Consider the following 23,128-nt stretch of genomic DNA (forward strand, 5'->3'; position numbering starts at 1 on the left):
CTGCAGTAGTTTACCTTATGCAATGCCCCCTGTTGTAGTGCACATTACGCAGTGCCCCCCAGTAGTAGTGCCCCTTATGCAATGCCCCATGTTGTAGTGCACATTATGCAGTGCCCCCACTAATGCCCCTTAAATAGTGCCCCTTATACAGTGCCCCCAGTAGTGCTCCTTATGCAGTGCCCTCAGTAGTGCCCAATATATAGTGCCCCCAGTAGTGCCCAATATATAGTGCCCCCAATAGTGCCCCTTATACAGTGCTCCAGTAATACCCCTTATGCAGTGCCTCCAGTAGTGCCCAATATACAGTGCCCCCACCAGTAGTGCCTTTTACACATAAGACACATGCACAACACAACAATTTACTTTCCGAAATCCCCGCTCCTGCGACCGCCGCCAGTGTCCACATGCTCGGCATTGTGGGAGAGACGTCATGAAGGAGCCAGCCTTACACACTCCGGGTCTCATTCAGACCCGCTCGCGAGCGCAGGACGCTCGCAAGCGGGTCGTGCAAATGCACGAGACCCGGCGAGCGACGGGGAAGCCGTCACTCGGGGTCTTGCACCAAAGGGGGCGTGCTGTCGATGGTGAGTGACAGCACGCCCCCTTTGGTGGGCGTGCCGGGGCATGGCTGCCCAGACGGAGGCGTTCCCATGGGAACGTCTACCGTCTGGGTCCGGCCCCACTGACATCACTAGTGATGTCAGTGGGAGTGATTTTGGCTCTGATAGAGCCAAAATCACTCCAGGGCTTGCAGCAGCGAGACCCTACCGCAGGGTCTCGTCGCAAGCCCAATGGTCGCGATGGTCTTGACCATCGTGACCATCATCATGGACGCTCGCATAAGCTGTGGGTGGTAACCCACAGCTATGCGAGCGTCCAGGAGGACGCACAAAAATATTAAAAATAAAAATGCCCTGATTCAGAGCGGGCGCTTGTTCAGAGCGTCCGGCTCTGAATCAGGCCCTCTGTTCTCTTGGTCTTGACAAAGGGCCTTGCATGGCCCGAAACTTCGACATCTGCACTTTTTTATTGTGCTGTGAGTAAATACAATAATCTCTTGTCTGCATTAAGAAGAGTGGTGAGTGCTCTCTCATTTCTCTGTTATATAAATATATATATATAGTATATACTGTATATATATTTATATATATATATATATGTATACATTTTATTTTATTGCACAGGCATACAGTATTATACATTCAAAGATATTAAAACATACTATGTAACAACCTATCATAGACCTTGTAACACAATGTAATAATACTGTCATCTGATTAAAACTTTGTAGCAGCAGTAAAGTAATCCTTGTCATGTGTCAGGAATTACCTGCTGTATAGGCACATGTAGTAGCACATCAATAAATTAATTGATTAAACTAATAATCCCAGTTCAGATGTGTGTTTATATATCTTTGCTGCAATCACACCAAAAAGCCCCTCTCGGAGCACCAGGTCCCGTGAGACTCTGCTAGCGTCAGGCTTTTTTTTTGTATTTTTTTGACAAAAATGCATCTAAGGACTATATTCAATTTGAGGCGAAAACCCGTAATTTTCACCTATTATCATTATCCCCGTTTTCAATTACATTTACTTTTCGCCGGTGCGAAAAGTCAATGTAAAAAAACAGGGATCATATTTCGCCAGCCATTAGCAGGCGAATAAAAGCGCAGACTTGGGGTTTAGGGGTGCAGGCTTAAAAAAAATAGCCCGCACCCCTGGGAATGGTCCTTAAGAATTATCTGTGTCAAAAAAGTAAAAAATAAATAAATAGGGACACCCCAAAAAAATTTGTTAAATTTTGGGGTTTAAAAAAAAAAAAATATGGGGAACAAGTTTTACACTAACAAAATAAATTCTGGAGGGGTTCCCAAGTATGCGGTAGGTGTTTTAAAGTATGCGGGTGGTAGCGGCAGGTGCATTTTTGAAGAATTTTACAAATGCACCTTAGGGACTTAAAAATATGCTTGCACCCATTTTCATGTACCCCAAATTTGATGCACCTATTTTTTTTATTTTTGTAAAAAAAAAAAGCGAAGTCTCTTCTTCACCCCTTCTTCCCTGTCAGAAAAAAACACCTGCCGTGGCTATTTAAAAACCATACTTACCTTCCGCAGGCCAAAACGAGGGTACCCATAGTGACCCCCATGTCAGGACATCATTAGGAGGGTCCCTGGATGCTTTTCCGAAAATTCCCAGATTTTTCCCGATACTTTCCTTTCCGCCGGGTCCCGTTTTCGCAGCTTTCAAATTGAATACAGGGATAAAGCGGGTGCGCGCCCGATACTTTATCCCCGTAAAACCTCCGGTGTGGATATTGAATACACCCCTAAGTTGCAATGCGATGTGACTATGATGCACCAGCAGACTGTGCTGTTTAATTTCATATGCAACACTTGTATATCTTCTACTGTAGATTAATTCAGATGAGCAGCAAGGTATATATGTACATACAGTCAGGTGCATAAATATTGGGCTATTGACAGAATTTTCATATTTTGGCCTCTATTCACCACCACAATGGCTTTGAAATGAAACAAACAAGATGTGCTTTAACTGCAGACTTTCAGATTTAATTTGAGGGTAATTACATCCAAATCAGGTGAACGGTGTAGGACTTACAACGGTTTCTATATGTGCCTCCCTTTTTTTAAGGGGCCAAAAGTAATGGGACTATCAACTCAAAAGCTATTTCATGGACAGGTGTGGGCTATTCCCTCGTTATTTCATTATCAATTAAGCAGGTAAAAGGTCTGGAGTTGATTCTAGGTGTATAAAGTAGTTAGCTTTCATTTCCAAGTATGGGATTTATTTATCACATAAGTATAAATTATCACATTCACATTTTCAATATTCACTTATGAATATTATATTCACTTTAATTATATGTATATTCATTTATATTTATTTATATATCTTTCACTGTTTTAGACATTTATAAAAAAAAATTCAAAATCACATTAATATTTTTGATTTATTTTTCAGGTATCACAAGCACTACCATACACAATATAAATAAAAACACATTATAATTAAAAATAACATCATTGCATTTAGCAAATATTATCACTTTATACACTTTTTTATTTTTCAACATAGTATATCACAATATTGTTTTTATATTAACAAGTTATAATATCAAGGATAAACAGATACACTTTTAACACACTTAAAAAATTAGATATTCGCAATACTAATTGGGAATGTAGGTGAGAAATTGAGGGGCAGTCCTCATGGCATGAATTCACTCTAAGCGAGAGCTTTTAGTCTTTATTTACCTTGATAATATTATATATCTTTATATTTTTATAAAATAGTATATATGTTCCCTTAGAATAATTAGCATTTTTTATAAATATCATTTGAATGTATGGAGGGCTATATAAATAAATATTAGGATATCCGGAAAAGTTTTTTGAATAAAATGCTGAAAAAAGGATATATTTGCTTTCTAATAATGATCGAAAATTGATAGCCATATCCCCCCTCAATGGTGAGCATATTAACAAATTAGAACAAACACAAGTTCTCTGAAGATAGTATTTAAATATGAGGCATACTTGCCATTGAAGTATGGTTACTTAGTAACGGATAGTCACGCCCCTTAACAACGGAGAGTGACCACCAGGTATTTAAACTGAACAAAGCCGATCATTCGGCTTGCCTTGAAGAAGCCGGACATCCGGCGAAATGCGCATCGGCGCCTGTACTCACAGGGTTACACGGACAAACATGTCCTTAAGCAGTTGCTAAAATATATATTATATGTTGTGATTATTATTCTAAGTGTGCGCCGAATGATCGCCCGTATCCATGACTGCAATAAAGAGACGTTGATTGGCGTCCCATGTGCGTGGCACAGACTGAGAAGCCGGTAATGCAGGCACTATGAGACATATAGCCGTATGAACAAAAGCTATTGCAGTGTTTCCAATAAATGGTTAACGATATAGAGGCACTGATCAGCACTCCATTGTTTCGGATTAAGTGATAGAGACTGAGGAATTATTAACATCGGCATTAAGAAGTGTATAGCCGTAGTATAAGCGGTGATATTAAGTATCATATGTATTAATAGCAGCTACTATAGCGGCAATAATGTGTAATAAATCTTAAGTCACAATACTGTGACAAAATATAAGGGATATACTGAGCATATTTTGGACGAAAACTCACACTGAGCTACGCAATTGGATTGTTATAGCATTAACTGACAATCTAGCTCTTATTAGCAGATCCATAAATTGCCCTACAGTAAGATTCACTGCTGATCATTTTTATTAAAGATATAATTTCCGATTGCAATTTCCGGAAATATAGAATAAAAAGCGCACACAGAATAATTAAAATCATAAAGATATTGATTGATGAATCATTGCCTGAGAGATGAATAAAATTTATAAGAATTGGTAATAAATGGCAAGACTGTATCAAGCAAAAGGCAACAAGGTGATTCATCAAAAATATCATAAATGAATGTTGCAAATAAGTCACAACATTGACAGTTTAAGTCGTAACTGCTTATATGAAACTGAAAAATGAACCATAATTAAGTAGATCGAACTAGGGGATTAACACCAGTTTGACCAACTACTTACAACTTTTACTAAGTGACCCTAATGTAGTCAGGATTATTTTTATTGTAGCACTTTTTCCTATCTTTTTCACATATACCTATATATATTTTTTTTAAATAATAGTTTTTTCTATTAAGACTAATTCTTTTAATGAGCAAAATAAAGGTTACATTTTATTTAATGTAGATGCTAAGTAACCAATATCATAAGTACAATACCTATCTCCTAACATCTTTCACACAAAAAAGTGGAGCCAGCTCTTTATATAATTAATCTGATGTGCACCTGATAATCTCAAAGCGCTTTCTCTTTTTTCTTTGCATGTTTGTACATTTTATGAGCAAGGTAGCACCATCCCCATTCATTACCTCAGATATACGAAATAGAAGTATTCTGTCACTAAGTGGAATATATTTAAGGGATGTGAGAGATTAATCACATATAATAACATTACAAAAGATTCAGTGCAGAATTTATCTCTTTTTTGGAAAATCATTGATTCTAGGTGTGACATTTGCATTTGGAATCAGTTGCTGTCGACTCTCAATATGAGATCCAAAGAGCTGTCACTATCAGTGAAGCAAGCCATCATTAGGCTGAAAAATCAAAACAAACCCATCAGAGAGATAGCAAAAACATTAGGTGTGGCCAAATCAACTGTTTGGAACATTCTTAAAAAGAAAGAACGCATCGGAGAGCTCAGCAACACCAAAAGACCCGGAAGACCACGGAAAACAACTGTAGTGGATGACAGAAGAATTATTTCCCTGATGAAGAAAAACAGTTGGCCAAATCAAGAACACTCTGCAGGAGGTAGGTGTATATGTGTCAAAGTCAACAATCAAGAGAAGACTTCACAAGAGTGAATATAGAGGGTAAACCACAAGATGTAAACCATTGGTGAGCCATAAAAACAGGAAGACCAGATTAGAGTTTGCCAAACAACATCTAAAAAAGCTATTACAGTTCTGGAACAAAATCCTATGGACAGATGAGACAAAAATCAACTTGTACCAGAGTGATGGGAAGAGAAGAGTGTGGAGAAGGAAAGGAACTGCTCATGATCCAAAAATACCAACTCATCAGTGAAGCATGGTGGTGGTAGTGTCATGGCGTGGGCATGAATGGCTGCCACTGGAACTGGTTCCCTTGTATTTATTGATGATGTGACTGCTGACAAAAGCAGCAGAATGAATTCTGAATTGTTTTGGGCAATATTATATGCTCATATTCAGTCAAATGCTTCAGAACTCAATGGACGGCGCTTCACAGTGCAGATGGACAATGACCCGAAGCATACTGCAAAAGCAACCAAAGAGTTTTTTAAGGCTAAAAAGTGGAATGTTATGCAATGGCCAAGTCAAACCCCTGACCTGAATCCGATTGAGCATGCATTTCACTTGATGAAGACAAAACTGAAGGGAAAATGCCCCAAGAACAAGCAGGAACTGAAGACATTTGCAGTAGAGGCCTGGCAGAGCATCACCAGGGATGAAACCCAGTGTATGGTGATGTCTATGCGTTCCAGACTTCAGGCTGTAATTGCCTGCAAAGGATTTGCAACAAAGTATTAAAAAGTGAAAGTTAGATTTAGGATTGTTTAGTTTGTCCCATTACTTTTGGCCCCTTAAAAAGTGGGAGACACATATAGAAACCGTTGTAATTCCTACACCGTTCACCTGATTTGGATGTAATTACCCTCAAATTAAATCTGAAAGTCTGCAGTTAAAGCACATGTTGTTTGTTTCATTTCAAAGCCAATTGTGGTGGTGAATAGAGGCCAAAATATGAAAATTCTATTAATGTCCCAATGTTTATGCACCTGACTGTATATGTATTCACATATCAGTTTATATAGGTTCATTTGTTTTTATATATTTTTTATATATTTTTTTTATATCAGGTTTGAATCTCGCAGTTCACCTTGACAGCAGATGCTGTACTTTTCCTGACTACCACTATGCTAGTGTAGCTGTGACTCTCATCCCCTGTCCTATGCTGTCTACTCGGGGCTATAAGAAATTAGCTCAGAGGAATGTATCAAAACCCCATACAGGGACAGGGGCTCCTGCAATGTGTTTGAAGTGAACTGATCACATTAGTGGTCACTTCACTTCTGTTTTGTACCTCGACAGCGCTACTGCGCATGCGTGGTCTACTGACCATGTATCTGCGGCGGCCATTACCAGGGAGTGTTCTTGAGGAACCCTCTCACGGTAATTTTTGAGGAATGTAGCCCATAGGCTGTAGAGGCTAGTGGTGCGTACACACTAGATTATATGCTCCCTGAGCGATATTGTCTAGTGTGTCCCCGGAAGGGTGTGCTCAATGTCGTTCATGACATTGAGCACACCCGCTGAACGATATCATTAACGATATCGTTCAGCGCTGGGCTCTCTTCCCCCATTCCCCAACATGCAGCAACCTGACGGCATTATCAGGTTGGTCTGCATGTTAACCCGATGAACGATGATGACGAACGACCCGCGGGAACGCGCATCGTCGTTATCGTTCATCGTTTTTTTGTTAAAAAAATGGACGATAAAGTGGACGACTGAACGATAACAATATTGCTATCGTTCAGTCGTCCACTTTAATCGCCCAGTGTGTACCCCCATAACACAATCTGTAATCTTACATCCTTGCAGTCCCCATAGATTCCTATGGATTATCTAATGCAGTCCCTCCTTCTCACATTCGGGTAATACTTAATATTTGCAGGTTTCCCAAAAAATTGGTGTTTTGGGGGGAAAATATGCCACAAATATTGAAAAATGATTAGGCACCTAAGTCTTACAGTGGCTGGTCAAGATTCAAATCTCCATTTTCTGCTGTTTCCCCTCATTCCAGCTGTGCAGAGCTCTGCAGTATTGGTGAAAAGAACATGAGAGTGAGTTGTGAGAAGGATTAGATAAAAGTCTTATGTGCTGAGTGTGTGTACATGACACAGGTGATCCTGGAGTTATATAAAATGACAAAGGGAAAGGTGTGAATTCTTAAGATGTCCACACACAATTCAATTAGCCATGAATGTGCATTAACAGAATCCGCAGCTAATTGAATTTGGGGCATGGTGTAATGAGTCAGGACTATTTACTGTAGGTGTTTTTTATCAAATCATTCAAAAACACTCTAGCAGACTGTTGAAACCTGACTTGGGCCCTGATTCAGACCCGCTCGCTATCAGAGGCAGCTCGCAGGTTTGAAGGGCGTTTTTAAAATTTTTTTGGACCGGCCTTCTGGCCGCTCGCTAAGCTGTAGGTGACCACCCACAGCTTTAGCGAGCGACCAGGTGATGGTCGCGACCATCGCGACCATCGGGGGTTGCGACGAGACCATTGTGGGTAGGGTCTCGTCTGCCGCAAGCCCCAGTGAGCTTCCGGCTCTAATAGAGCCGGAAGCTCACCACTGACATCACTCGTGATGTCAGTGGAGCCGCGCCCAGCCGTTTGGCCAGCCACCCCCCCATCCCGTCTACCAAACGCCCCTCTTTTGGATGCGAGCGCTGGAGCGAGTGATTTCTCGCTCGCACTGGGGCTTGCGCGTGCGCACTGCCCGGCCATCGACCCGCTTGCGAACACATAGCGCTTGCGAGCGGGTCTGAATCAGGCCCTTGGATTGATCAGATGTTTACTGGTCTTGTTGGTGTACCTGGTAATTTGGTAATGAGATTATGTGACATGCATTCAGGGCACATGTCAAATGACCGTACGCTGATTGCAGCCGTTTGTTAGCTGCACTTACCGATCCACTGTTGTTCTGTGTGATTTTGCCCCCTCGATGAACATGGATCCAGTTATTCAGCAAGTATAATAAATGATCACACACATCTTTGACTGTAGACAGCATAAGAAGAAATAGTGGCCCTCATTCAGAGCCACTCGCTATTTGCGGTCGTTCGTTCTAAAACAAGGGGTGGCTATTCAAATGAACCGTTCGCTGTTTGCGGTCTGTTCACTCCTCTATGTCTGAACGAGCGAACAAAACTTGCGGTCGTTTTTTGAAAAAATACGCCCCCTGGCCGCTCGCATCCTACGTCATGTCCACTATTTATTAGATTAATCGAGTACATCGACCAGGGTATGAACTGCTCGCTATTCTTGGGGCTGGTGTTTGCTACCACAATTTTGCGAGCAGTTCTGGCTCTAAAATAACCCAGTGACGTGGTCAATGACGCTGCTGTTTTAAATATGCACACCCATAAAACGCCCGTTTTGACCTTTAAGCACGCCTGCGATCGGATCTCCACTCCCCGTTTTCAAGCACCTTCCCCTGTTACCACCCACATACGCCTCTTTCTGTCACTCAAATTATCAGGCATTCGCTATTTTGCGAGCACATGAATTTCGGCCGCACTGAGTTGTTCGCGCATGCGTATAACGATCCGTACGCATGCGCAGTTGGGCAAACATCGCTCAGAGCGAACGAGCTGCCACTTACGAGTGGCTCTGAATCAGGCCCAGTGTGAATTACTTTGTGCTGGTTAAGCTTAACATATTTTTATGACTTTTTTTAAAGCTTTTACTGAAACAGCAGTTAAAAGTGGGTTAATATTAGGGATGAGCGGGTTCGGATTTTTGGAATCCGACCCCCACGAGCCCTCCCCGATCCGAGTCGGATCAGAGTCAGGCTCGAGTTTTCCCGCCTGACTTGGATCTGAAATCGAGGCAAAACGTCATCATCCCGCTGTCGGATCTCGCGGTTTTGGATTTGATAAAAGGTCCCCGCATCCGTGCCATTTTTCACTCTGGCTGTCAACAGTGAAGAGGGAGGGTGGGAGTTAGGGCTGGCTGGGCTGTATTGTGCTGTGCTGCTGTTGTGCATAGGGGCTGTGACTGTGTCCACTCCAAAGTCCATAGGGGCTGGCTGGGCTGTGTTGAGCTGCTGTTGTCCATGGGGGCTGGCTGGGCTGTGTTGTGCAGTCAGTTGTCCATAGGGGCTGTGTCCACTCCAAAGTCTATAGGGGCTGGCTGGGCTGTGTTGAGCTGCTGTTGTCCATAGGGGCTGGCTGGGCTGTGTTGTGCTGCTGTTGTCCATAGGGGCTGCCTGGGCTGTGTTGTGCAGTCAGTTGTCCATAGGGGCTGTGTCCACTCCAAAGTCTATAGGGGCTGGCTGGGCTGTGTTGAGCTGCTGTTGTCCATAGGGGCTGCCTGGGCTGTGTTGTGCAGTCAGTTGTCCATAGGGGCTGTGTCCACTCCAAAGTCTATAGGGGCTGGCTGGGCTGTGTTGTGCAGTGTCCCATAAAGGCTGTAGTCCTAAAGGGGTGCTGTAGTGTTGTCCAGGGGGTGATCTGTCTATCAGGGGTGCTCCCCCCAAGTGCAAAAAATATAATTATTGTTTTCTGTGTTTGTGAATTGTGTGCGTTGCAGCCACACGTGCATCAACAAAGTAGCGCCAAGCGTGCGCCTGTGTCATAAATCAAGGGCCGGCTGGCTCGTCTGTTAAAGGGTGGTGTAATCCCCAAAGTGCACTCCAAAAAAAGAAAAAATACATTTTTTCTGTGTTTGTGAATTGTGTGCGCTGTAGCCGCATGTGCATCAACACAGTAGCAGCGCCAAGCGTGCGCCTGGGTCATAAATCAAGGGCCGGCTGTCTCGTCTGTTAAAGGGTGGTGTAACCCCCAAAGTGCACTCCAAAAAAAAATGAAAAAATAATTTTTTCTGTGTTTGTGAATTGTGGCCCTGATTCAGAGCCGGACGCTCTGACAGAGCGCTCGCTCTGAATCAGGGCCATCCCTCCTACTTTTTGGAGGGGCCTCAGCCACAGTTATAGCGAGCGGCCAAAATGATGGTCGCGATGGTCAAGACCATCGCGACTATCGGGCTTGCGATGAGACCCTTGCGGTAGGGTCTCGCTGCCGGAAGCCCTGGAGTGCTTTTGGCTCTATCAGAGCATGCGCACTTGGGCATCATCGACCCGCTTGCGAGCGCTCAGCGCTCGTGAGCGGGTCTGAATCAGGCCCTGTGTGTGCTGTAGCCGCACGTGCATCAGCAAAGTAGCAGCGCCAAGCGTGCGCCCTTGTCATAAATCAAGGGCCGGCTGGCTCGTCTGTTAAAGGGTGCTGTAACCCCCAAAGTGCACTGCAAAAAAAAATGAAAAATTGTTTTTTTCTGTTTGTGAATTGTGTGTGCACAGTAGCCGCACGTGCAGCAACAAAGTAGCAGCACCAAGCGTGCACCTGTGTCATAAATCAAGGCCCGGCTGGCTCGTCTGTTAAAGGGTGGTATAACCCCCAAAGTGCATTCCAAAAAAAATTTAAAAATCTTTTTTTCTGTGTTTGTGAATTGTGTGTGCTGTAGCCACATGTGCATCAACATAGTAGCAGCGCCAATCGTGTGCCTGTGTCATAAACCAAGGGCCAACTGGCTCGTCTGTTAACGGGTGGTGTAACCCCCAAAGTGCACTCCAAAAAATAGAAAAACATTTTTTTTCTCTGTTTGTGAATTGTGGGCCTGATTCAGAGGCGCTCGCAAAAAGCGAGCGCTCGCTCTGAATCAGGGCGGGCGCTGTTTTTTTTAGGAGCGGCCTCTTGGCCGCTCGCATGTATGTGAGTGGCCACCCACAGCTATAGCGAGCAGCCATGATGATGGTCGCGATGGTCAAGACCATCGCGACCATCGGGCTTGTGACGAGACCCTTGTGGTAGGGTCTCGTTCATCGCAAGCCCCAGAGAGCTTTCGGCACTAACAGATCTGGAAGCTCTCCACTGACATCAATCGTGATGTCAGTGGGGCCGCCCCCAAATGGCAGGCGTTCCCTCGGGAATGCCTCAGTTTGGGCAGCCACCCCCCTGGCCCGCCCACCAAATGAGGCGAGCTGTCACTCAACATCGACAGCTCGCCCCCTTTGGTGCGAGACCTGGATCTACGGATTGCCCGTCGCTAGCCGGGTCTTGCGCATGCACTCGACGGAGCCGGCTCCGTCGTGCGCATGCAATGTGGGCCACCATCGACACGGTTGCGAGCGTTCAGCGCTTGCGACCGGGTCTGAATCAGGCACTGTGTGCGCGCAGTAGCCGCACGTGCATCAACAAAGTAGCAGTGCCAAGCGTGCGTCTGTGTCATAAATCAAGGGCCGGCTGGCTCATCTTTTAAAGTGTGGTATAACCCCAAAGTGCGCTCCATCCCAAAAAAAATAAAAAAATATTTTTCTGTGTTTGTCAATATCACATAAATGGAGGACAAAAATTTGTCCGATAAAAATAAAATAGGGAAAGAGCAAGAACCACTTCCTCCTAGTGCTTAAGCTGCTGGCATTAGTCATGACATAGATGATAAAATGTCATCAACGTCGTCAGCCAAGGCCGATGCCCAATGTCATAGTAGAGGGCATAAAAAATCCCAAATGACAAACTTCAGGAAAATGACCTTAAAAAATACATTTAAATCATCTGAGGAGAAACGTAACTTGCCAATATGCCATGTACGACACAGAGTGGCAAGGAATGGCTAAGCTCTGTCCCTATGTTCAGGACTAGTGGTTCAGCTTCACATCACGATGGAAGCCCTCCTCCCACTCCAAAATTCAAATGAATTAAGCTGGCAAAAGCACTGCAAAGAACTGTGCGTTCTAAGAAGATATCACAAATCCCCAAGGAGAGTCCAAGTGTGGCGGCGGCTGCGATGACTGACCTTCCCAACACTGGACGGGAAGAGGTGGCTCTTTCCACCATTTGCACGCCTTCTGCAAGTGCTGGAAAGAGCACCCGCAGTCCAGTTGCTGATACTCAAATTGAAGATGTCACTGTTGAAGTACAACAGGATGAGGATATTGGTGTAGCTGGCGATGAGGAGGAAGTTGACGAGGAGGATTCTGATGGTGATGTGGTTTGTTTAAATCAGGCACCGGGGGAGACAGTTGTCCGTGGGATGAAAAAGCCCATCACGGTCATGCCTGGGCAGAAGACTAAACATTCCACCTTTTTGGTCTGGCAATATTTCTATCCAAATCCGGACAACAACTGTCTTGCCATATGTACCATATGTGGAATAAGTAGGGGTAGGGACGTTAACCACCTAGGAACATCCTCCCTTATATGTCACCTGCAGCGTATTATTAAAAAGTTACTGTCAAGTTCAGAAACTTTGGCTAAGACCGTAAGCAGTCCAGGGACACCTAAATCCCTTTGTCCTGTTGTATCCAAGTGCCTGCAAACCACACCGTTAACTCCCTCCTCGTCAATTTCCTCCTCAGTCAGGATTGGAAGTAGTCCTGCAGGCCATGTCACTGGCATGACTGACTCCTCTCCTATCCGGGATTCATCCGGAGGACCCTGCATTGCTACGCCTACTGCTGCCGCTGCTGCTGTTGCTGCTTGGAGTCGTTCATCATCCCAGAGAGGAAGTAGGAACACCACTACTTGTTTTACTAAGCAATTGACCCTCCAACAGTCCTTAGCGAGGAGGATGAAGTACGACAGCAGTTATCCTGAAGCAAAGTGGATAACTGAGGCCTTTACTGCTATGTTGGTGTTAGATGTGTGTCCGGTATCCGCCAATAGTGCAGTGGGATGTAGACAATTGATGGAGGTAGTATGTCCCCATCAAATCCCATCTAGATTCCACTTCACTAGGCAGGCGATACCGAGAATGTACAGAGACGTCAGAAAAAGTGTTCTCAGTGTCCTAAAAAATTCGGTTGTACCCAATGTCCACTTAACCACGGACATGTGGACAAGTGGAACAGGGCAGACTAAGGACTATATGACTGTGACAGCCCACTGGGTAGATGTATCGCCTTACGCAGCAACAACAGCAGTGTTACAAGTAGCAGCAGCTCAGAAACGCCAGCTCGTTCCAAGGCAGGCTATTCTGTGTATCACCGGTTTCAGTAAGAGGCACACTGCCCACAACCTCTTAGAGAAACTGAGGGAAATCATTGCCCAATGGCTTACCCCACTTAGACTCTCCTGGGGATTTGTGATATCTGACAACGCCACCAATATTCTGCGGGAATTACATCTGGGCAAATTCTAGCATGTCCCATGTTTTGCTCACACAATAAATTTGGTGGTGCAGAATTTTCTGAAACACAACAAGGACATGCAGGAGACACTTTTGGTGGTCCAAAAAATTTCTGGCCACTTTTGCCATTCAGCGATTGTGTGCCGAAGACTGGAACGCGAGCAAATAGTCTGGAACCTGCCCCGCCATCACCTGAAGCAAGAGGTTGTGACGTGGTGGAACTCAACCCTCTATATGCTTCAGAGGATGGAGGAGCAGCAAAAGACCATTCAAGCCTATACATCCACCTGTGACATAGGCAAAGGAGGGGGTATGCACCTGACTCTAGCGCAGTGGAGAATGATTTACGTGTTGTGCAAGGTTCTCCAGCCCTTCGAACTTGCCACACGTGAAGTCAGTTCAGACACTGCCAGCTTGAGTCAGGTCATTCCCCTCATCAAGCTTTTGCAGAAGCAGCTGGAGAAAGTGAAGGAGGAGCTAAGACGGAGCAATTCAACCCGGCATGTGGGACTTGTGGATGAAGCCCTTCATTCGATTTGCCAGGATTCGAGGGTGGTCAATTTGTTGAAATCAGAACACTACATTTTGGCCACCGTTCTCGATCCTAGGTTTAAAGCCTATGTGGTGTCTCTCTTTCCGGCCGACACAAGCCTGCAGAGGTGCAAAGATCTGCTGGTGAAAACACTGTCAGCTGAAGCGGAACGTGACACGTCAACAGCTTCTTCTTCATTTACTCCTGCAACTGGGGCTGCCAAGAAACAACTTAGGTAGCCTAAGTAACCCGCTGGCGGTGATGCAGGGCCGGCAGGACCAAGTTTGGACATCTGGTCCGGACTGAAGGACCTGGCAACAATTTCTGACATGTCTACTGTCACTGCATATGCTACTGTCACCATTGACCGAATGGTGGAGGATTACATCGGTGACAGCATCCAAGTAGGCATGTGAGACAGTCCGTACCTGTACTGGCAGGAAAAAGAGGCAATTTGGAGGCCCCTGTACAAACTGGCTCTGTTTTACCTAAGTTGCCTCCCCTCCAGTGTGTACTCCGAAAGAGTGTTTAGTGCAGCTGGGAACCTTGTCAGCAAAAGGCATAGGAGGTTGATTCCACAAAATGTGGAGAAGATGATGTTCATCAAAATGAATTATCAATTCTTCCAGGGAGACCAGCCTCCAGAATGTACAGAGGGACCTGTGTTGGTGGATTCCAGCGGGGATGAATTAATACTCTGTGAAGATGAGGATGTACACAACACTGAAGAGGGTGAAGAATCGGTGGATGAGTAGGATGAGGATGACAGTTTACCTCCGTAGAGCCAGTTTGTGCAGGGACAGATTAATTGCCATCTTGTTTTGTGGGGGCCCAAACGAACCAATCATTTCAGCCACAGTCATGTGGCAGACCCTGGCGTTGAAATGATTGGTTTGTTAAATTGTGCATGTCCTGTTTATACAACATAAGGATGTGCACCTCTTTTTTTTCTTTGCATTATGTACTGTTTGGGGCCTAGTTTTTCAAACTGCCATCCTGTCTGTCACTGCAGTGTCACTACTAGATGGGCCACGTGTTTGTGCCGCCCACTTGTGTCGCTTAGCATAGTCATCCAGCTACCTCGGTGCAACTTTTTGGCCTAAAAACTATATTGTGAGGTATAAGGTGTTCAGAATAGACTGGAAATTAATGTTATTGAGGTTAATAATTGCATAGGAACAGAAAAACCCACAAATTATGTGATTTTAGCTGTTTTTATGCTTTTTTCCAAACAAATATAGATCCAAAACACAAAACCCAGAACCCAAAACACAGAAGGGTGGTTTTGGCAAATCCAATCCAGATCCAAAACGCGAAGAAAGATCCAGATCCAAAACCAAAACACAAAACACGAAAGTGGCCGGTGCACACCCCTAGTTAATATTGCCTGCCGTAAGTGCCTAAAATCCTTACCAGCAGTGGTGCCGTTCACACCGGAGCTGGGTCTGCAGTGACCCAGCTCTTCCGGCATTGTAGTGGATGCTTGGAGATTACGTCATCTCCATGCGCCACTGAAGCCGGCCAATCGGCTGGCATAAGACGCGATCCAGGTCATCGTGACCCGGATCGCACCGTTTACATTGCAGGGTGCCACGGGAACGACCTGTGGTCAACCCTGTAAAATACCCGATTGGATCCCAGGGTCCCGGGACCCTGGTGGATCCATTTACACCGACAAAAATCCCGGGTTGATGCGCATCAACCCGGGATATAAAAGGGGTATTAGTAACAATAGTCTCTATAAATCTCTCTTTGTTTTCCTTTAGTCACTAGCTATATGATTTTTGAAGTTTCAGAATTGAATATTCAATGAGTCATGACCAGGAGTACAAAAGGGCTCATAATGTCAGCTGACAAAATTGGAATCTTATGTGCCTCCCCAGAAAGATATATATTTTTAGCAAAGAATCACAAGAAAGCGCTCTTTTATTAATACACCTGGACAGGTGGGATTAGTATATTAGGCTTAACCTCTACCTTTTTGTACCATTCAATCATTTACCCAGCTGAACTGTAACTCAGGGCCTGATTCAGATCCGCTCGCTAGGAGCGTACGCTCACATGATGCGTACGCAAATATTTGATAGTGACGCGGCGGGGAGCGATCGCTCGCCAAGGCATAAGCATGCCCATCGTGCCTGTACGAGCGTTCACTTTGTGTATGCAGACTCCCCTTAGCGTATGCAGAGACACCCACTGCCCCACGTCATCTCCTGAAAGTTTATGAAAACATTGGTACATCGACCACTATCGGATGTGAACGCAGTGCTTGTGGTTGCTTTTTTTTATCGCAAGCATTGCAAGGAAAACAGAGGAAAAAATGGGTGGTGACGTGTACTATGACGCTGACTATTAATTATGCACGCCTCTAAAACGGCGTTGAAACACTCGGGCACGCCTGTGTTCGCATCTCCAACCCCCCCGTTTTTACTGGACTGCCCCTGTCACCACCCACAAACGGCCTCTCCTGTCACTCACTCTGCTGGGCTGGTTTTGCTGGGCGAGCGAGGGACATTGTGATCGCACAGTGTAGTTTGCGCATGCGCACTGCGATACATACGCATGCGCAGATTAGCAAACATCGCCAATTGCGAACGCACTGCGGATAGCATCCGGGTCTGAATCAGGCCCTCAGTCTCTTCCTCTTCAGGTTGCTGTGTGTCAGCAAACTAGTGTACTTGCAGGGTTAATAAGAGTAGATCAGGTGTAATGTAGAGGGAGCAGGTTCAGTGACGCACATTTACATCTCATGAAAAGAATAGAAGCCAAATCACCTTTGTTAGAAAAAAATGGGGATGTTTTATTTAACTTAAAATCTCATGTCTGTAATTCAGACACTCTTGGACAACTTGATATTACCATTGCATGGCGGTGACTTCATTACCACATCTGTACTCAGGGCCTGATTCAGCAAGGAACGCACAGGAGAGAACGCACGCACGCACCCGGCCGCTGCGAGAATATGCTAATCAATGCATACGCACAGAGACCGCAGCACAACATGCAGACGCCTAGCCTTATATGAAGCTGCCCATCTCCCTTTACCATACTTGCCGACATTTCGGCAGGGGAATCCGGAAGGGGGCTGGCAGGTCCGTCCAGCAGGCAGGATGGGGGCGGGTCAAATAGGCGGAGTGGGGGCGTGCCGACGCGATCGCATCATCATGGCCCCGCCCCCGCTTTATAATGCCAATATTACTGGCATTATAAGACAGGGGGCGGGGCTACGATGACGCGATTCAGCGCGAATCGCGTCATCACACCCCCGCACTGCCCACTTTTGAGGCTTGCGAAGGGGTTAGCGGGGTGCCGGCATCCATTCCGGGGGACTTGCCCAGTCTTGCGGGGTGTCGGGAGCGGCACCTGATTTTCAGGAGGCTCCCGACAGTCCCGGGAGATTAGGCAAGTATGCCCTTTACTCAAAGCCCGATCAGTACGCAAGATAGCATAAACATCGGTAACATCGAGAACCATTGACCCCATTTGCATAATAGTGGTTGACCAGACCTCACGCAGGATCTTGGCAACTTCCTGTGTGCACAGAGTCTCATCACTGCGTCCATCGCCGCTCTGGCTTAATTATGAAAGCCCCCCAGCGCACAGGCTCGCCTGTGTTCGCCAGACCACCCCCTGTCACCACCCACAAATGGCACTTCCTGTCAACCATTATCTACAGTGGTCTGCATACACACTGCGTGTAGTCTGCGTATGCTTACTCCATCACACTGGCTAGTTCGCGCACGCGTGGTGCATACACAGTACAAAATCATCGGACAAGTGCATACGTTCTCTCCTGTGCATTGCTTGCTGAATCAGGCCCTCAGTAGTGCTAAATAAATCATTTATAATGAAACACTAACACATTGTGGGACTGTCACTCCTATTCTGCTCCTTCTGCTTTGCCAATAGTGTGCTCACACACTCTTTGGGGTATATTTACTAAAGTGAGGGTTTTTAAAAGTGGAGATGTTGCCCATAGCAACCAGATTCTAGCTATTATCGTCTAGAAGGTGCTAGAATCTAATACCTCTTTTCCACCAAAAACTCAGGTCAGACAACGTTTACACAGCACCATCGATCTGGGTTATTCTCAGGTCTGCCCTGCTAAACTTGTGAGGTCATAAAAAAGGGAGGTGACTGCTCAAAAACCACCAATCAGCTCATTTTAGGCATGACACTGGTCAGATAACCCGGGTTGCGCCGTTTACACTGCACCATTACCCAGGTACATCCTGGGTCCGACCCTGGTAGCTACCTGGGGTGGATTGCTGGGTAACTTGACCCGAGTTATTTTTCAGGACCCTTTTACACTGAGCTGCGACCCTGGTAGACCCAGCAAAAACCCAGGTTTTTGCTCTGGTGTAAAAGGGGTATTAATGATAAGTAGAATCTGATTGGTTGCTATGGGAAAAATCTCCACTTCTAAAAACCTTCACTTTAGTAAATATACCCCTCTGCCTCTATCAGCTGAAGTTAGGGTAGAAATAACTGCAGACTAGTATATAATGGAGATCAGGTTAGCATTAGCTACTGTGACCTTGTACTCCATTATAACTAAGGCTGCCCAGATCCCTGTCATATAACCGATTTATATCTCTTCATGGACAGCAACTATCATCTAAACAATAGAGGTTATAAACTCTCACTGTTTATGTTATGTTCCGGTAATTATCAAGTTACGGTATGTATGTTTTATTTCTCCATTGTGCAGTGCTGTATAATTTTCTGTTACTAAGATAATAATTATATTTGTTGCCTACCTGCTTCAGACATGAGGGGGTTAAGTGGGGGCTGATGAGTCAGGAGAGTGTCAGTGGTTTTGTGTAACTGCAGATAATGGGAAACTAGCAGTCTCATCCTAGACATGTTGGAGGAAACTGATACCTGCCTCTGGGTGGTAGATGAGGGTAACTAAATAGGGGCATAAAATACACACCCTGAAATAAATACCTCGCTACTCTAGTTCTACAACTGTTTCTGTTTTGGTAATAACCTTTGTGCAGCCTGTGTTCTAATAATCTTGTTTCATTGGTACAAAGATACAATCAGTAGTTTAAATGATTTAGGAAAGACTATGTATAAATCTATAAATTGACAGCATTAGAAAGCAGAGCTGTCATAGCTCTCAAGATACTTGTCTGCCTGTGTCATGTTTATGTATTGCAGCGTGTGTAATGGATTTATGAATGAAGCTCTATTCTGTTTCTGTTGTATCTTAGAATTTCACTTTCAATACATTTTAACCTCATCTGACTTTCTCGCCACCAAGGAATTTCTAATTGTTTCAAAGAAGTCACTAAGAGGTTTTGATTTTGTCTTGGATCAACAACAATTTTATTTCTGACAAAGATATCAGAAATAGGCCAAATTGTGGTTTATTTTGAGTAAGAACAAGACAAAATGATAGATTTTATTAAATTTGCATCAACACACACATCGGCCGCCTTCTCCTTTTAAGGGATCAAATGGAAATAAGCTCTATTATTGCTGACCAATTGAAAATTTCAGTATAGTAATGCTAACAGATCGCAGTAGGAATATTGCTATAGTACTAGCATAAATGGCAGGGTTCAGTACTATTCAGCTATTCAGAAGTGTCTGCTGATTGTCATCATCATCATCAGTTCACATTTTTTTCACTAGGGTTTGTGAGGCAGCTTAAGAGACGAGGGGGCCTGTGTGCAAGCCCCGATTGGGCCCCTCCTCTCCGGCGGTGCAGTAGACTCTGGCATTGTGCCAAGTCTACGGCGCATATCTCCGGGAACATGGCACCTGCGCCGTGTTCCTGGGACATCACCACTGCACATGCGCAAATCACCAGAAAAAGCAGCGGTGGCCATTCTCCCAGTGATTTCTGCATCTCTGCAGTCAGTGCCGTGCCGACGGAATGGTAAGTATATTTATATGGGTGCTGCGTGTGTGGTGTGTGTGGTGTGCACCAATTCTAGATACGCCCTAGGAAGTATTTTGTGCAAGAACATCCTTACTGTACTTTGCTCATGTATAAATGCCTCCTCCAATCCCTTTCCTGGCCTCCTGAGCATACGCAGTTGCAAAGCATAGAATGCATCTCTGTTGTCATCAGTGACTTGCGGCGAGGTAAATGGCTAGGGAGGCACTGGCTAGTATCAGAGCCAGATTTAGAGATACGTATATGAACCCGAGGGTACATGTAGACATTATACAAAGGTGCAGCAGTATATAGTGCTGGAAATTTGGTGTGGTTTGATCCGGCATATGCGGAAAAAATAGACAGGGGAGGCAGTGCCTCACCTGCCATACACTTTTTCCTCCAAAGTTTTGACTATAAAAATGATTAGAATAAAAGAAATAAGATATTTATAATAATTTCTTTAATTATTTTCTTATAATTTTTATAGTAAAAAATGTTGAGTATTCCTAAGTATGACAGGAAAGGCCTTGCTCACCTGCCTCACCTCACAGCACATTTTTATTGAACATATGCTAGTTTCAGGAAAAAGACATATATTAGGCACCTCTTTGTAATGTATACTTTGCATGTTTGATCTGAGAACCACTAGTGCAGACTACATTGGAGTTGCAAGGCCTAGTCATTTACAATACAAAGAACAAAAGAAAAGCAACTAAAATGAAAGTCAGCTGCTCCTGCTATCAAGACTTAAGGGCCCCATACATCTGCGATGGATTGCTGTGATCCCGCGATGCTGCAACCTGGCATCGCAGGATAGCAGAAAGCCAACATGTTGGATTTTCCCAATTTGATGATCGCGATCAAAAAATTATTGTGATTGCCTAATCGGGGACATTTAACATGTCAAAATTCAGCGATCCTGCGATGGATCGATGAACATCGATGGTGGGTGGTCGTCGTTTCCCCCTGGAAATGCCGGCTTTTCCAATCACATCGCCGGATTGCGACATTCAGTCGCAAATGTATGGGCAGCCCATAGAGGAGATGCAGGTGGCGGATGATAGGAGAACTATTTGCGTCATTAGGCCCCAGGCCCTAGTAACAAAATGAGGGTAACAGCGGCTCTATGAAGAAGGGGTGGTGCCAAAATTTGTGATTATCATAGAATTGCATCATAATGGCCCCACCCCAAGGAACCACAATTCCTGGAATTATTCTTCTCATCGATCCAACTTTGCTAGAAATGCGTAGGATGCAGGAGGATCATCCATTCTTTTGGGAGCCCAGGGGATTCCCCGAAAATGTGTGAATCTCCTGGTGGTTCTGGGAGAGTAGGTATGCATGAATATAATGATCCTGTAATCTTTGCATAGGGACTGATGCAGCGTTGGAAGTAAATTGTGCATATATGGCTCCCAAATTTGTGCAAGAAAATAATACCTTTATCCTGTTCGATCCATGGGCCTGATTTAGAGCCGCTCGTAAGCTGCCGCTCGTTCGCTCCAAGCGATGTTTGCCCAACTGCGCATGCGTACGGATCGTAATACGCATGCGCGAACCAGTCAGTGCGGCCGAAATTCATGTGCTCGCAAAATAGCGAATGCCTGATAAATTGAGTGACAGAAAGAGGCGTATGTGGGTGGTAACAGGGGAAGGTGCTTGAAAACGGGGAGTGGAGTTCCGATTGCAGGCGTGCTTAAAGGTCAAAACGGGAGTTTTATGGGTGTGCATAATTAAAACAGCAGCGTCATTGAGCACGTCACTTGGTTATTTTATAGCCAGAACTGCTCGCTAAATTGTGGTAGCAAAAACCAACCACAAGAATAGCGAGCAGCTCATACCCTGGTCGATGTACTAGATTAATCTAATAAATAGCGGACATGACGTAGGATGCGAGCGGCCAGGGGGCGTAGTTTCCCCAAAAACGAGCGCAAGTTTTGTTCGCTCGTTCAGACCTAGAGGCGTGAACAGACCGCAAAGAACGAACGGTTCATTTGAATAGCCACCCCTTTTTTTTGAACGAACGACCGCAAATAGCGACCGGCTCTGAATCAGGCCCCATGTTCTAACATTTGAGACTATATGCTACTTCAGTGCACCTGAAGTGGTGCTGTAGTCTCCTTTGTATATTCATGCTGTGCAGTCCCTATCTTCTCCACTCTGGGTTGCTGTTTAGGCACCACCTTATTTGAGACTTGTGGATCTTACCTGCGAGGGGTTAATCTCCTCACAGCTGCATGTTGTTCACCTGGTCATCAGCTGTTAGAAATGACCCACAGTGTTTTGTTTGCTCTGTACCTGATGTCTGAAACCTTAAGCTGGCCATACACTAGAACAACTTTCATCCAACAATCCAACTAGTTGATTGGTTGGAATGAAAATCTGGTAACGTATGGGAATAAATGATGATCAGCAATTTGCTCCTAAATGCCAGAAAACAGATGAAAATGGTCGTCAGACAAGTTTGTTAAATGTTTGATCTAAACAATTTGTTCAAACAACAGTTTTTGTCCATTTTCCGGTGTTTGGGAGCGATTTGCTGATTGTCATTTGCTTTAATTCCTTACCAGATTTTCATGCCGACCAATCAACTAGTTGGCTGGTTGGATGCAAGTTGGTCTAGTGTGTGGCCAGCTTTAGCCTGTTACCAATATATTTTGCCTTGGACTCCTGGACAAGTATCCTCTTGTCTGCCTGCACTTATACCTGCTATCTGAAGTCACTTCCTGTTACCAGTACTGTACCTTTACCTTGGACTCATGGTCAAGTATTCCCCTGTTTTATACCACAGATAATTGCAACTGATTGCAAGTCTGCCAGCAATCAGTTTTGCCAATTACAGACTCTACATTGTGTGTATGTTTAAAGTACTCTCCAGCCTTCAAGGGCTCCACATTACCTTGGATTGACGTGTGCTGTGTTTAATAAGTATCCTTGCTATTCATCACATCTGACCGACCTCGTATTTGGGTATTTTTACACTGAATCATAAAAGAATGAGCAGCCACACTAAAAGAGAACCGGACTCATTATGCCTGCTTCTTAGAATTTCGGTGCACCTTTATTTCAGGCTCTCAGTCAGCACAATTGCTTAGTCTAATGACTGAGCTGCTGGAACACCTCACACCTCAGATAACAACACAGTTCGTCTATACTTGGGGGTT

Source organism: Taudactylus pleione, unplaced genomic scaffold, assembly GCF_031769625.1.
Source record: "Taudactylus pleione unplaced genomic scaffold, aTauple2 ptg000172l, whole genome shotgun sequence".
Classification (NCBI taxonomy): domain Eukaryota; kingdom Metazoa; phylum Chordata; class Amphibia; order Anura; family Myobatrachidae; genus Taudactylus; species Taudactylus pleione.